Here is a 6,230-nt window from a genome sequence, read left to right on the forward strand (position 1 = left end):
CGGCGTTGCCCTGAGCTGTGGTGTAGGTTGCAGACACAGCTTGGATCCCGCATTGCTGTGGCTCTGGTGTAGGCCGGCGGCTACAGCTCCGATTAGACCCCTAGCCTGGGAACCTCCATATGCCGCAGTAGCGACCCTAGAAATGGCAAAAAGACAAAAGAAACCAAAACATGCCCTTAAATCCACACAAGTTGAGGATGCAGTCTGTGACCTGTGAGTAAAGCAGGGACATTGCCGAACACCGCATGTCTGCCTGGTGTTTGTGCCTGAGCCATATGGTGCCCCCAGCAGGCTTGGGAACTGACCTTCCCAATCGCATAGCTGGATTTGTGCCCAGGCTGGCTCAGGGGCAGCTTCCACTCTGCTACCTGGCTCTATGACTGGGGACCAGGGGCTCACCCCTTCAGGTCTCCTTGTCCTTATACATGCTACGAAGGTGCTGGATTAAGACGTGCCTGTGGCAGCTGTGAAACACGGCCGCCAGTTCCTTGGCACGCCTCCTATTAAGGGTCGGGGCTAGGTCCCCTTGTGTCTCGGTGTGGTGTGACCGCCTCGACCAATGGACTAGGGCAATGTTTCTCAATATTTTTTTCCTATGATCATCCTCCTGAAGAATCTGTTTGACACTTCCTAAAAATCTCGCCCATCCCAGGAAATTTTAATAACAAAGATACATGGCACATATGTTTATATTATATATATGTCTGTGTGTGTGCCTGTATATATTTACTTCTCTGTGTTTCGTATATAAAAAGAATACAATTATTTCACCCTCCGAGAACCATTTGCCCCTGTGGCCATGCACAGATGGAGAATGGCAGATAGGACCCAGTGTGACTTCCCAGGCCTGGCTGGGACCACCCCTGAAGCTCCTTCCGGGGTCTCTTGATCCCTCAGTGAGTCCCCTGTCCTTGGGGGTCACCCGTGTGGATGGAGGGATTTGTAGATAATCACATCATTTCCAAACGCCTCGCCACAAAATGTGTGTTCAAACAAAGGGACAAAGAGTGACTTCAATGCGTTTCGACAGATCTGTAGTTGGAGATGCACCCCCCTATTAAGATCTTAGTCTGTGACAACTGTAATTTTGGGGGTGTTCACACGTGCACCAACACAACTACTATTTTTATAAATTTTGTATTATTGTTATTATTATTTTTGCTTTTTAGGGCCACCCCTGCAGCATATGGAAGTTCTTAGGCTAGGGATCGAATTGGAGCTGTAGCCACCGGCCTACACGACAGACACAGCAATGCCAGCTCCGAGCCCCGTCTGTGACCTACACCACAGCAGCGCCCCACTGAGCGAGGCCAGGGATCGAACGTGCATCCTCATGGATACTAGTCAGATTCGTTTCTGCTGAGCCACGACAGGAACTCCCCCCCACCCCACCCTGTTGCTTTTCTTTATCTGCTTTTAACCATCAGTTAAAGTTTGCCCCTGCAAACAAGGAGGCCTCGTCCCTACCTCTCTGAGGGGGTAAAAAGGTATCCTCCAGCCCTGGCTCCCCTCTGCTACTGCTCAAGATACTATTGCTCTGTCAACAATTTTATTATTATTATTATTATTTTGAGATCTGCAGCTGTGCCTTTATGGAATTTTCCTGGTGGCTTTGACCCAATAGATTTGGAAGGACAAAAGGTCTCTCTGGTGGAAGACTTTTCCTTCCTTGGCTGCTACTCACCTCGGGAGCCCCTCGGGGTTCCTGGAGCTCTCTGCCCTGCAGGGGGCTGTGGCCCTGCCCTCAGGGTGGGAGGTGACAGGCACGTGGGTGTGTGTTTTCCAGGCTCCTCTCCTGTCACAGGTCCGAAAGCAGTGAGGGGCCAGGAGCGGGGCTGCCTGGCTGTGCAGTGTCGATACACTCCTGGGTGGGAGTCCCACGGGAAGTGGTGGTGCCGAGGAGCCGACTGGAGCAGCTGCAAGATCCTTGTTCAAACCACTGCATCAGAGCCGGAGGTGAAGAGGGACCGTGTGTCCATCAGGGACAATCGGGAGAACCGCACATTCACCGTGACCACAGAGGAGCTCAGGCTGGACGATGCAGGCGTTTACTGGTGTGGGATTGCGAGAGTCGGGACTGACCATGGGGACCAAGTTACGGTGACTGTTGATCCAGGTAAGAGCATGTGTGTGTGTGGATGTGTCTCTCAGGGCCTGCTCTGTCCTGCTCCCTGAGGTCCCTCTCCAGGGACTTCACTGTCCCTCCGAGGGAACTGTCACAGTTCCTGTTCCCTGAGCAAGGGACCGCTCACTGCCACGATGGTCCAGAGTGGGAGAACTACGTGAAGGGGTCGTGTCGAGATGCTGCCTGGAAGAGCTGCATCGTCCTCGTTCAAACCACTGGATCAAAGCCGGAGGAGACGAAGCCCCGCGCATACATCAACCGGAACAAACACGTGTTCACCCCGACCACGCTTGACCCAAGAGACAACTTTTGAGAAACTCAGTTTCGTCCTTCAGACTTGCTTCCTGGGCATTTTACAGTAAGATAACCCTACTCACAGCCAGAGCCTGGACATTTCGATAAAAACTTGAATTTAAGATTCCCGCCTTAAGTTCCTGCTTTGCTTTTCCCAGGGCACCTTGTAAAATAAACACTTAGAGTTAAGGCTGCAAAAAATTAGTGACCCGTGCCCTAACCACCTTCTGAGGAACAGGTGTTGCTACCCGGCTCTCTGTTTCCTGCCGACTCACGACCTGCAACGGAGGAAGACTGCCCTTCCCCTGCCTCGTTGCCACCATGCCCCTCCCGCCTTCCCAACCCTGCTTCTGAGATGGGTAATAAGTCATTTGATGCTACTTCCTTTGTGGGGGTGTATTCAAGCTGCGCCTTCAACCAAAAGGACCTCATGAGTTTCGAGGTCAAGTGGGACTCTGGATGCTGAGGCTCAGCTACCTTGTTTACCCTGTGGGAGTAGCTTGCGCCTCCAAATTCAGCAGGTCATAATCTGCGTATTCTTTTTTTGTTTTTATTGTTTTTGATCTTCAAACTTTTGTGTTTGCCTTTTTAGGGCCATACCCATGGCATATGGACGTTCCCAGACGAGGGGTTGAATTGGAGCTGCAGCACTGATCCCACAGCAGCACGGGTTCTGAGCAGCGTCTGCGACAAACACTGCCACTTGTGACAAACACTGCCACTCGTGGCAACGCCGGATCCTTAACCCACTGAACGAGGCCAGGGATCCATCCCACATCCTCATGGATGCTAGTCAGTGTCATTACTGCTGAGCCATGACGGGAACTCCTCAAACTCTTTTTTAAAATTAATTTTAAAACGTTTTACGGCTGCACCTGTGGCATATGGAACTTCCTGGGCCAAGATCGACCCCTCACCTTCTCAGTGACCCTAGCCACTGCAGTTGGATTCTTCATCCACTGCACCACAGCAGAAACTCCAAAGTTAATTATATTTTAATTAATAGGTGATTTACAGTGTTGTGTTAGTTTCAGGTGTCCAGCAAAGCGATTGTCATGCATGCATTAGAGAGGGGATTAAGATGGCGGAATAGAAGGACTGGAGCTCGACTTCTCTCCTAAAAACAACAAAATTCACAACTAAAGACTGAGCAGTCTCCACCCAAATGGACCAGAAACCCATACCCTACTCCAGAAGAAAAAGAGGAGACCACATCCACAGGTAGGAGGGGTGATTTCGTGATATAAACAACCCCATACCTCCCGGGTGGGAAGCTCCACAGACTGAAAACTAACTGGCTCACAGAGACTCACCTACAGGAGTGAGAGTTCTGAGCCCCACATCAAACCCTCACATGCTGGGATCTGTCACTGGGAGAAAGAGCCCCTGGAGCATCTGGCATTGAAGGCCAGCGGGGCTTGTGCGCAGGAGCTCCACAGGACTGGGGGAAACAGAGACCCCATTCTTAAAAGGCGCACACAGACTTTCACATGCACTGGGTCCCAGGGCAAAGCGAGGTCTCCCTAGGACTGCAGTTCTTGGAGGACATCCTGGGAAAACAGGGGTGAACGTGGCTTGTTGTGAGGGAAGGACATTGGAAGCAAAGCTCTCGGGAATATTCAGCAGATGCCTTTCTCTGGAGGTGGCCATTTGGGGAAAATCTGGCCCCACCCATCAGTCAGCTGCTGAGAAGCCCCAGGGCAAACAACAATCCAGGTGGGATCACAGCCTCGCCCCTCAGTAAACCCGCTACCTAAAGACCCCTCAGGCACACTGCACCTCTAATCCCATCCAGAGACTAAGCCCCACCCACCAGAGGGATTAGAATCGGCTCCACCTACCAGGGGGCAGGCACAAGCCCCTCTCATCAGGAAGCCTACAGCAAGCCCCCATACCGACTTCAGCCACAAGGGGGGCAGACACCAGAAGTAGGAGAGGCTACAGCTCTATTATCTATAAAAAGGTCACCACACCAAAAACCTATAAAAATGAAAAGACAGCGAATTATAACTCAGATGAGGGAGAAAGGAAAAACCCCAGAAAATCAGCTAAGCGATGAGGAGATTCTCAGCCTCCAGGAAAAAGACTTTAGACTGTGGATGCTGAAGATGATGCAAGACATTGGAAATAAACTGGAGGCAAAGATGGATAAGTTACAGGAAACACTGACCAAAGAGATACAAGATATGCATGCATTATATATATCTGTTTTTCTCAGAATCTTTTCCCATCTAGGTTATCAGAAAAAATTGAGTATTGTTCCCTGTGCTATACAGTAGCTCCTTGTTGGTGTTTTGTTTTGTTTTATTTTATTTTATTTTATTTTATTTTTGACCATGAGCATGGCATGTGGAAGTTTCTGGGCCAGGGATGGAACCCATGCCACAGCAGTGACTCTAGCCACTGCAGAGACAGTGCCAGATTCTTAACCCACTAGGCTACTAGAGGACTCCTTGGTTATTTATTTTATGTACAGCAATGTATATATGTTAATCCCAAGCTCCTAATTTATTCCTCCCCCCCTTCCCTTTTGGTAATCATAAGTTTGTTTTCTATGTCTGTGGATCAAGTTTTGTTTTGTACATAAGTTCGTTTGCATCTTTTTTTTTTTTTTTTCAGATTCCACGTGTAAGCAATATCTTTCTCTGTCTGGCTTACTTCACTTATTATCACAGTAATTATGCGTGATTACTAATTAGAGATTACCATACTTAGGTCCATCTGAGCCTCAGGGAACTTCTCCAGTTTTTACTCTCTTCCTTTTTAGGGCACCTGTGGCATATGGAAGTTCCCGGGCTAGGGGTCGAATGGGAGCTGCAGCTGGCAGCCTATGTCACAGCCATGGTCACACCAGATCTGAGCTGCATCTGGGACCTACACCACAGCTTGTGGCAACACTGGATCCTTCACCCACTGCGTGAGGCCAGGAATCAAACCTGCATCCTCATGGATACTAGTCAGGTTCTTAACCCACAGAGCCACAACGGGACCTCGGAACTTCCGCACTGTGATCATTGACGGCACCAGCTCAGCCCTCACTGGAACTGGAGCCTGATGGTTTCACTGCAGTGGAACCTCCAGTTGTGTGTCGGGACCCGTCTGAGATGCTTTGGCACTCTCAGAGAGAAATTAATTCGCTCCTAAGTCATCCAGGATGGAGGGGGCACAGAATCCCAGGACCAAAAGCCCACATGCCCCCAGATTTTGGCCTAATGTGACAGTGGCCAAGAAATTCCAGGAGCTCTTTCTCCCCTGAGATTTCTGACTCTACCCTCCTCTCTGGCTGTGGGGAGGGATGACCCAGGAAGATGAGCAGGCAGTCCTCAGCACTCACACGGGGCTGGGGACAGTGTCCGTTCCCGCCAGCAGGGCTGGCCCACCCAGTAATTCATGGGACACCGGGCAAAGTGTTCACAAATATCTTTCCTCGGAAGTAGAGATAATTATAGCTGGGTCCCCTAGACCTTCCCGCTGGCCCGTGACTCCTCTGGGAGAGGTGCCAGAAGACACAGGATGCCCAGTTCACATGTAATATGGATAAGTCCCGTGAAATATATGCTTACACTAGAAATTGCTTATTTTTTCCTGAAATTCCAGTTTAACTGGGTATCCTGTATTTTATTATATATATTATATATGTAATATACATAATATAGTAAAATATATAAAATATATTGTATATATTTTATGTTATATATAATATATTATACATTCATATTATATAAATTAAATTATATTATACATATATAGTGTGTGTGTGTGTGTGTGTGTGTGTGTGTGTGTGAAAGTTCCTGGACCAGGGATCGAACTC

At 49.1% G+C, this 6,230-nt stretch overlaps 1 protein-coding gene across 1 annotated transcript in view; it reads left to right on the forward strand.

The window, feature by feature from the left end:
- Positions 1-6,230, forward strand: part of LOC102158693 (CMRF35-like molecule 1) — a 437,861-nt gene that overhangs the window by 86,605 nt on the left and 345,026 nt on the right. The window lies entirely within an intron of this gene.

The sequence above is a fragment of the Sus scrofa genome, chromosome 12 (assembly GCF_054392235.1).
Source record: "Sus scrofa isolate SSC_HxYL_T2T_F1_AM1 chromosome 12, Sscrofa_HxYL_maternal_Yorkshire_Landrace_v2.0, whole genome shotgun sequence".
NCBI lineage: Eukaryota > Metazoa > Chordata > Mammalia > Artiodactyla > Suidae > Sus > Sus scrofa.